The sequence below is a fragment of the Humulus lupulus genome, chromosome 1 (assembly GCF_963169125.1).
Source record: "Humulus lupulus chromosome 1, drHumLupu1.1, whole genome shotgun sequence".
In the NCBI taxonomy this organism is placed as follows: Eukaryota; Viridiplantae; Streptophyta; class Magnoliopsida; order Rosales; family Cannabaceae; genus Humulus; species Humulus lupulus.
The window spans coordinates 190550621-190557929 of NC_084793.1; positions in this window are offsets into that span (position 1 = coordinate 190550621).

Here is a 7309-nt window from a genome sequence, read left to right on the forward strand (position 1 = left end):
TTAGAAAAATAGATGACGAAAATTTGAAATAGAAGAAAAGAGGGAAAAATTGTAGAGGTTTTTCTGAAATAAATTTGACTTGGAATGAGAAAATTTGAAAAAAAAAAGAGAGATGATTTCAGAAAAAATGTGTTTTAAGACTTTTTTTCCTTCTGTTTGACATAGGCACGCCGCGACCGAGCCTATTCAAGTCGCGGCCCGCCCTAAATTTTTCCAGCAAATTCCTTTCTACGCGTCGCGACTTAGATCATCAAGTCGTAGCTTGCCCCTACATTCTAGAACTCCTTGCTCTCTGTTTCAGCCTAGGGTCGCGACTCATAAGCCCAAGTCGTGACCCGCCCCTTCTTTATATTCAGAATACTCTCTAACTTTGATAATGTCACGACTTTCTAGTTCAAGACACGACTTGGCCCAATGACTAATTGAAAAACACATATTTTTTCACGATTTTCACAATTTTTACAAACTTTATATTGAAAAATTAAAATAACTAAACTTTACAAATCCAAAATAAAATTAAATAAAATTGTCCACCAATTAGGCAACCACTGGAATATTACAGAACGATCTAAAGAGGGTCATATCTTATTCAACTTGCAGTCAATTAGGCTATATGATCTTTGCTTGCGGCATTTCTAACTATTCGGTTAGCGTCTTTCACTTAATGAATCACGCGTTTTTAAAAAACAAAAACTAAAATAAAATATAAGAATGCCTCCTATAGCGCTGTCATTAACGTCATTTAGCTGGACGCTGAACACCCCATTTAGAGGGGTTCCAAAACCATCACTGATTTACCTTTTCCACCGGTCCTTCCAAATAATGCTTTAACCTCTGACCATTTACCTTAAAAATATCATGTTTTCTCGCTATAAATTTGTACTGCTCCATAAGGTAACGATACCACAACTGTAAATGATCCCGACCATCTAAACTTTAGTTTTCCTAGAAACAGTTTCAATCTAGAATTAAATAACAGAACTTTATCTCTTGGTTGGAAATCCTTTCTGATTATTTGTTTATCATGAAAAGCCTTAGAATTTTCTTTATAAATCTTTGCATTTTCATAAGCTTTGTTTCAAAATTCATCAAGCTCATTCAACTCTAGAAGCCTATTATGCCCAACCATAAATAAGTCCACATTCAACTTTTTCATCGCCCAATAAGCTCGATGCTCAAGTTCGACTGGTAAGTGACAGGCCTTCCCAAACACCAACTGATATGGCGACATACCAATCAGAGTTTTAAAAGCCGTGTGATATGCCCATAGTGAATTATCAAGCTTTTTCGACGAATCTTTCCTTGATGTGTTTACAGTTTTCTGTAAAATACTTTTAATTTCTCGGTTTGACACCTCAACTTGACCATTAGCTAATGTATGATAAAACAAAGCTTTTCTGTGATGAACTCCATGATGAGCACATAAAGATGTAAATGATTTATTCGAAAAATGACTACCTCTGTCACTAATAATAGCTCTTGGAGTACCAAACGGAGTAAAAATATTCTTATGAAGAAATTTTAGTACCACCTTACCGTCACAAGTAGGAGTTGCTGCAGCTTCTACCAATTTAGAAACATAATCTACTACCAGCAAAATGTACTTATGAATAGAAGATGATGGGAAGGATCCCATAAAATTTATGCACCACACATCAAACAGCTTAACCTCCAGAATTCCAGTCATTTGCATTTGATCTCTTTTGGATATATTACCGGTCCCTTGGAAACAATCACAACTCTTAACAAAGGCATTAGCATCTTTAAATAACGTAGGCCAATAAAACCCAATCCGCAAAACTATTGCTGCTGTCCTTGTTCCCCCAAAGTGACCATCACAATGTAAAGTATAGCAATGAGTAAGTATGGAAGTCATTTCTTCTTCTAGGACACATCTTTTAATCACTTGGTCAAAACAATGACGAAAAAGAATGGGCTCATCCCAATAATAATGCTTCCGAATAGAACTTTTATACTTGCTGCCTTGACATGTCAGGAGGAAAAACTTTAGCTACCAAATAGTTAACATAATCTGCAAACCATGGTATTTTCTCTTCACATTCAATTGAAAATAATTGTTCATCCAGAATTTTTTTTATCAATTGACTCTTCTTTCGCACTATGCTCTTCTTCTTTTTCCAATCTAGATAAATGATTAGCAACTAGATTTTTTGTCCCCTTCTTATCACGAATTTCCATATCAAACTCCTTCAATAGTAAAAGTCATCGAATCAGACAAGGTTTAGCATCCTTTTTAGTAATAAGATACTTAATAACTGAATGATATGTATAAACTATCACCTTATTACCAATTAAATATGGCCTAAACTTATCAAATGTAAAGACTATTGCAAGTAATTCCTTCTCAGTAGTTTCATAATTTAATTGAGCATCATTCAAGGTTCAACTAGCATAATAAATTGTTCGAAATACCTTGTCAACTTGTTCTCCAAGAACCGCTCCTACTGCATAATCACTAGCATCACACATTAATTCAAAAGGAATTTCCCAATTTGGTGATACAACAATTGGAGCAGAGACTAATTTTTCCTTCAATGCATTAAACGCCTTTAAACACTCAGAATCAAAATCGAATACCACACCATTCATAAGTAAGGTAGATAAGGGCTTTGAAATTTTTGAAAAATCCTTTAAAATCCTCCTATAAAATCCAGTATGGCCCAAGAAGCTTCGAATCCCTTTTACAGACAATGGAGGAGGTAAATTTTCTATTGTTGATATCTTGGCCCTATCTACTTCAATTCCATGGCGTGAAATTTTGTGGCCCAAGACTATTCCTTCTGTCACCATGAGATTTTTCCCAGTTTAAAATTAAATTTGACTCCTCACATCTTTTCAAAACCCTTTCCAAATTAAGTAAACATCCATCAAAAGAGGGTCCAAAAACTGAAAAGTCATCGATAAAAATTTCAATACCTTTTACCACCATGTTCGAAAAAATTGACATCATACATCTTTGAAAGGTGGTGGGAGCATTGCATAACCCAAATGGCATCCTCCTAAAGACAAATATTCCATAAGGGCATGTGAAGGTAGTCTTTTCTTGATCCTCTGGTGGTATAGGAATTTGATGATATCCGGAATATCTATCCAAGAAACAGTAATAAGGATGGCCAGCCAATCTATCTAACATTTGATCAACAAAAGGTAAAGGAAAATGGTCTTTCCTGGTGGCTTTATTTAGTTTACGGTAATCAATAAAAATTCTCCACCCTATCGCCGTACGAGTTGGAATAAGTTCATTATTATTATTTTTAACCACCGTCATGCCACCTTTATTTGGAAATACCAGGATAGGACTAACCCAAACACTGTCAGATATTGGGTAAATTACTCAAGCATCCAACCATTTAAGAATTTCTTTCCTTACCACTTCTTTCATTAAAGGATTTAGCCTCCTTTGAGTCAATACTAGGCTTATTATCCTCCTCCATTAATATACGGTGCATTACTGTCGAAGGACTAATACCTTTAATATCCGCTAAAGTCCATCCAATTGCTAATTTGTGATAATACCCTCGGAAGCTTCTCTTCTTCAATCTCAGATAAAGAAGATGAAATAATAACTGGGAGAGTATCATTCTTACCTAAATAAGCATACTTAAGATGAAAGTTAAGGTTGTTAAGTAAAAAAATGGTGGCTTCTCAATGGATGGAAGAGGTCTCTCAGGCACTTGCCCTAATTCCTCATATTTCTTTTTATATATTTTCCCTGATGAATTCAACCACTTAACATACTCATCGGCTTCAATACTAGCATACTCTTCAGGACTTTCTATCAGACTCAACTCCAATAGATCTTTAATAGACTCAACCCCTTTACTTGGTTCCTCCAATACACTAACACAAAAGCAACTGTCACTAGCTGAATGATATTTCAAAGCTTTAAATACATTAAAAATGACTTCATCTCCTTGTATTCTAAGCCTTAATTCTCCTTTCTAAATGTCTATTAGCGCTTGCACCGCGGCTAAAAATGGTCGTCATAATATAATAGGCACATCCTCATCTTCCTCCATATCTAATACAATAAAGTCTGCTGGGAAAATGAACTTATCTACCTTTACTAGAACATCCTCTATAATACCTATGGGATGAGTTAAAGAACAATCAGCTAATTGAAGAGTAATAGTAGTCGATCTAGCTTCCCCAAACCAAGTCTTTTAAATACAGACATCAACATTAAATTTATACTTGCACCTAAATCACATAAAGCTCTCTCACAATGAAAGTTTCCAATAGTGCAAGGTATAGTAAAACTACCTGGATCTCTTAACTTTTGTGGAAGCTTCCTTTGAATAATTTCACTACACTCTTCGGTTAATGCAACAGTTTCATAATCCTCAATTTTTCTCTTATTATACAATATCTCCTTCATAAACTTCACATAACTAGGCATTTGTTCTAGAGCCTCTGCAAATGGGATGTTAATATGAAGTTTCTTAAATAATTCAAGGAATTTGAAGAATAGTTTGTCAAGATTAGCCTTTCGAAACCGTTGACGATATGGAATTTTTGGTGTAGGCTCAGAATATTTTGATTTTCTGGTTTTGGAAGGTCTTTCAGTAACCTCCTCTTGAATTGGACTAGTAACTTGTTGTTTCTCTGTATTCTTCCCTTTCTCTTCTACTGTAGGTCCATTATACTTAGTCCCACTCCTCAAAGTGACAGCTTGATATTGTTGTTTAGGATTTACCTCTATGGAACTAGGAAAATTTCCTTGCTATCTACTAGAGAACATTTGAGCCAATTGACCTATTTGTGTCTCCAAACTTCTGATGGAAGACCTTGTCTCTGTCATGAATTGATTTAATTGGTCTGGTTGAATTGTTGGTGGATTCATTTTAGGAGGTAGTGGACAAGATGGGCGTGGGTTTGGATCATAATATGGTCTACCATGTAATCCATAAGTTGGTTGATGAGGTGGGTACTGTGGATATTGTGGTTGTAACCCTTGATTATTTTTTCAAGAAAGATTATGATGATTTTTCCAGGCAAGTGTATAGGACTTTGAGTAAGTATTGGGCGCAGGTCTTGAAAAATAACCTATAACCTATGTCTGTTCCAATGGCATATTGTTTACATCTGTTGAGCAACTAGCTGTGCTCAGACATTGTTCATAAGAATGAGGTCCTCCACAAATCTCATAACTCATGACATTCTGTACTTGCATTGCTTGCGCGACGAGATTAGTTTGCGGCAGTTGTTTGGTTAGAGATGCTACTTGAGCAGTCAATAGCGCTATTGGATCAACTTCTAAGACTCCTGCTACTTTCTTATTCTCTCGCTCAGTAGGCCAATTATAATTATTCATAGCCATCTCTTCCAATAGCTCATACGCTTCATTAGCACTTTTTCTCATAAACGCTCCTCCTAATGCTACATCTATAATTGTTCTTGTATTCCTCCCCCCCTAAAAATTATGAACTAACAACCACTTCAAGTAATATATGATAAGTAAAGTATCATTCCCTCGAAGACTATCTTCCAAGTACCACTAATTGTTCTTTAAATTTCTATTTGGCAACTAAGAATTTGATTTTTGAATTTAATTTTAAATTTGGAAATACTTTAAACAAAAACAACTAAATAAATGATTTAAATCACTATGAAAAAGACATAGGGTGTTAATTTCATCAACTTTTCATTATACTAATTTTATTAATCAGTTCTAAATTTCTTTCTTCCTATTCTAATAGCAGGTTAACATAAATCGATTCCTATGCATCATACAAAGACTCCCCATCCAGTTGATGGAAGTTGTTAATCTCTCCTCTAATTCTGGCTGACTTGGCAGGAGGAAAATATTTACCAAGAAATTTTTGAGCCAAATCTTCCTAAGTAAGTATAGAATTGGCTTGAAAAGAATTCAACCAACTCATAGCTCTGTCCCTTAGTGAAAATGGGAATAGTCTCAATCGTACATCATCGTTACTCACCCCATTCATTTTAAATGTCGCACATAACTCCAAAAAGTTTGTGATATGTAGATTTGGATCCTCATGTGGTAACCCCCCGAATTGTACACAGTTTTGCACCATCTGAATAATTGAGGGTTTTATCTCAAAATTGTTAGCCTCCACAGTTGGAGTACGAATGCTTGAATGTATCCCTGTAATAGTATGGAGTACATAATTACTTAATGGTGGATCAGCTTCAACTGCATTACCCATATTTGCATTATTTTTGACAATGTTATTTGCATTCTCAACCATAGTAAAGTCCAGCCTCTTCTTTATCTTGCGATTCTTTCTACACGTTTTCTCAATTTCAAGATTTATTGGTATGATTTCCTTTTGTCTACTTCCTCGCATATACCAACAATTCCTGAAACACAATATAGCCTTGATCCAAATAAATACATATTAAACAATAAAAATTAAAAATTAAAAATACCAAATTAGAACAAATAACAATTAACTATGATATTGGAAACTAAGTCCCTGGCAACGGCGCCAAAAACTTGATCGTGAAAATATGTATATACGCAAGTGCACGTAATCGATTCAAGTAATACATGATAAGTAAAGTATCATTCCCTTGAAGACTATCTTCCAAGTACCACTGATTGTTCTTTAAAATTCTATTTGGCAACTAAGAATTTGATTTTTGAATTTAATTTTTAAATTTGGAAATACTTTAAACAAAAACAACTAAATAAAATATTTAAATCAATATGAAAAAGACCTAGGGTGTTAATTTCATCAACTTTTCATTCTACTAATTGTATTAATCAATTCTAGATTTCTTTCTTTCTATTCTAATAGCAGGTTAACATAAATCGATTCCTATTCTTTTTCAAGATGTAAGATCTCAACCTATATGCAGGTTTTCTACATCTGTGATACACTTAAACATATAGAAGACATTAAGCATGGAAACCTAATTACTACACAAGCCATACATGTACTTTCGTCCAATATGCAACCTATGTCTATATAATGATAGCATATTCAATTCTCATCTTTCAAATTTTGAATCAAAATCATTAAATCAAGAAAATAGTGATCAAGTATTTACTAGCATTAAACATAGATTATATAGATTAGAATAGAGAAGAAAAATCAATAGAACATCATAATTCAATTAGATAGAAATCCAAGTGACTATATTAAACCTTAGATAAAAATTATTTAGTTCATATTAGACATGAAAAGATCAATAAAATAATAATTACAGAACATAAGATTCATAAACCTAAAGTAGAAAGAAGAATATAAATTTGCAGAATTACTAGCTTAAGAAATAAAATTAGTCTCTAAAAACGTAATTAAAAACTGACCTAATG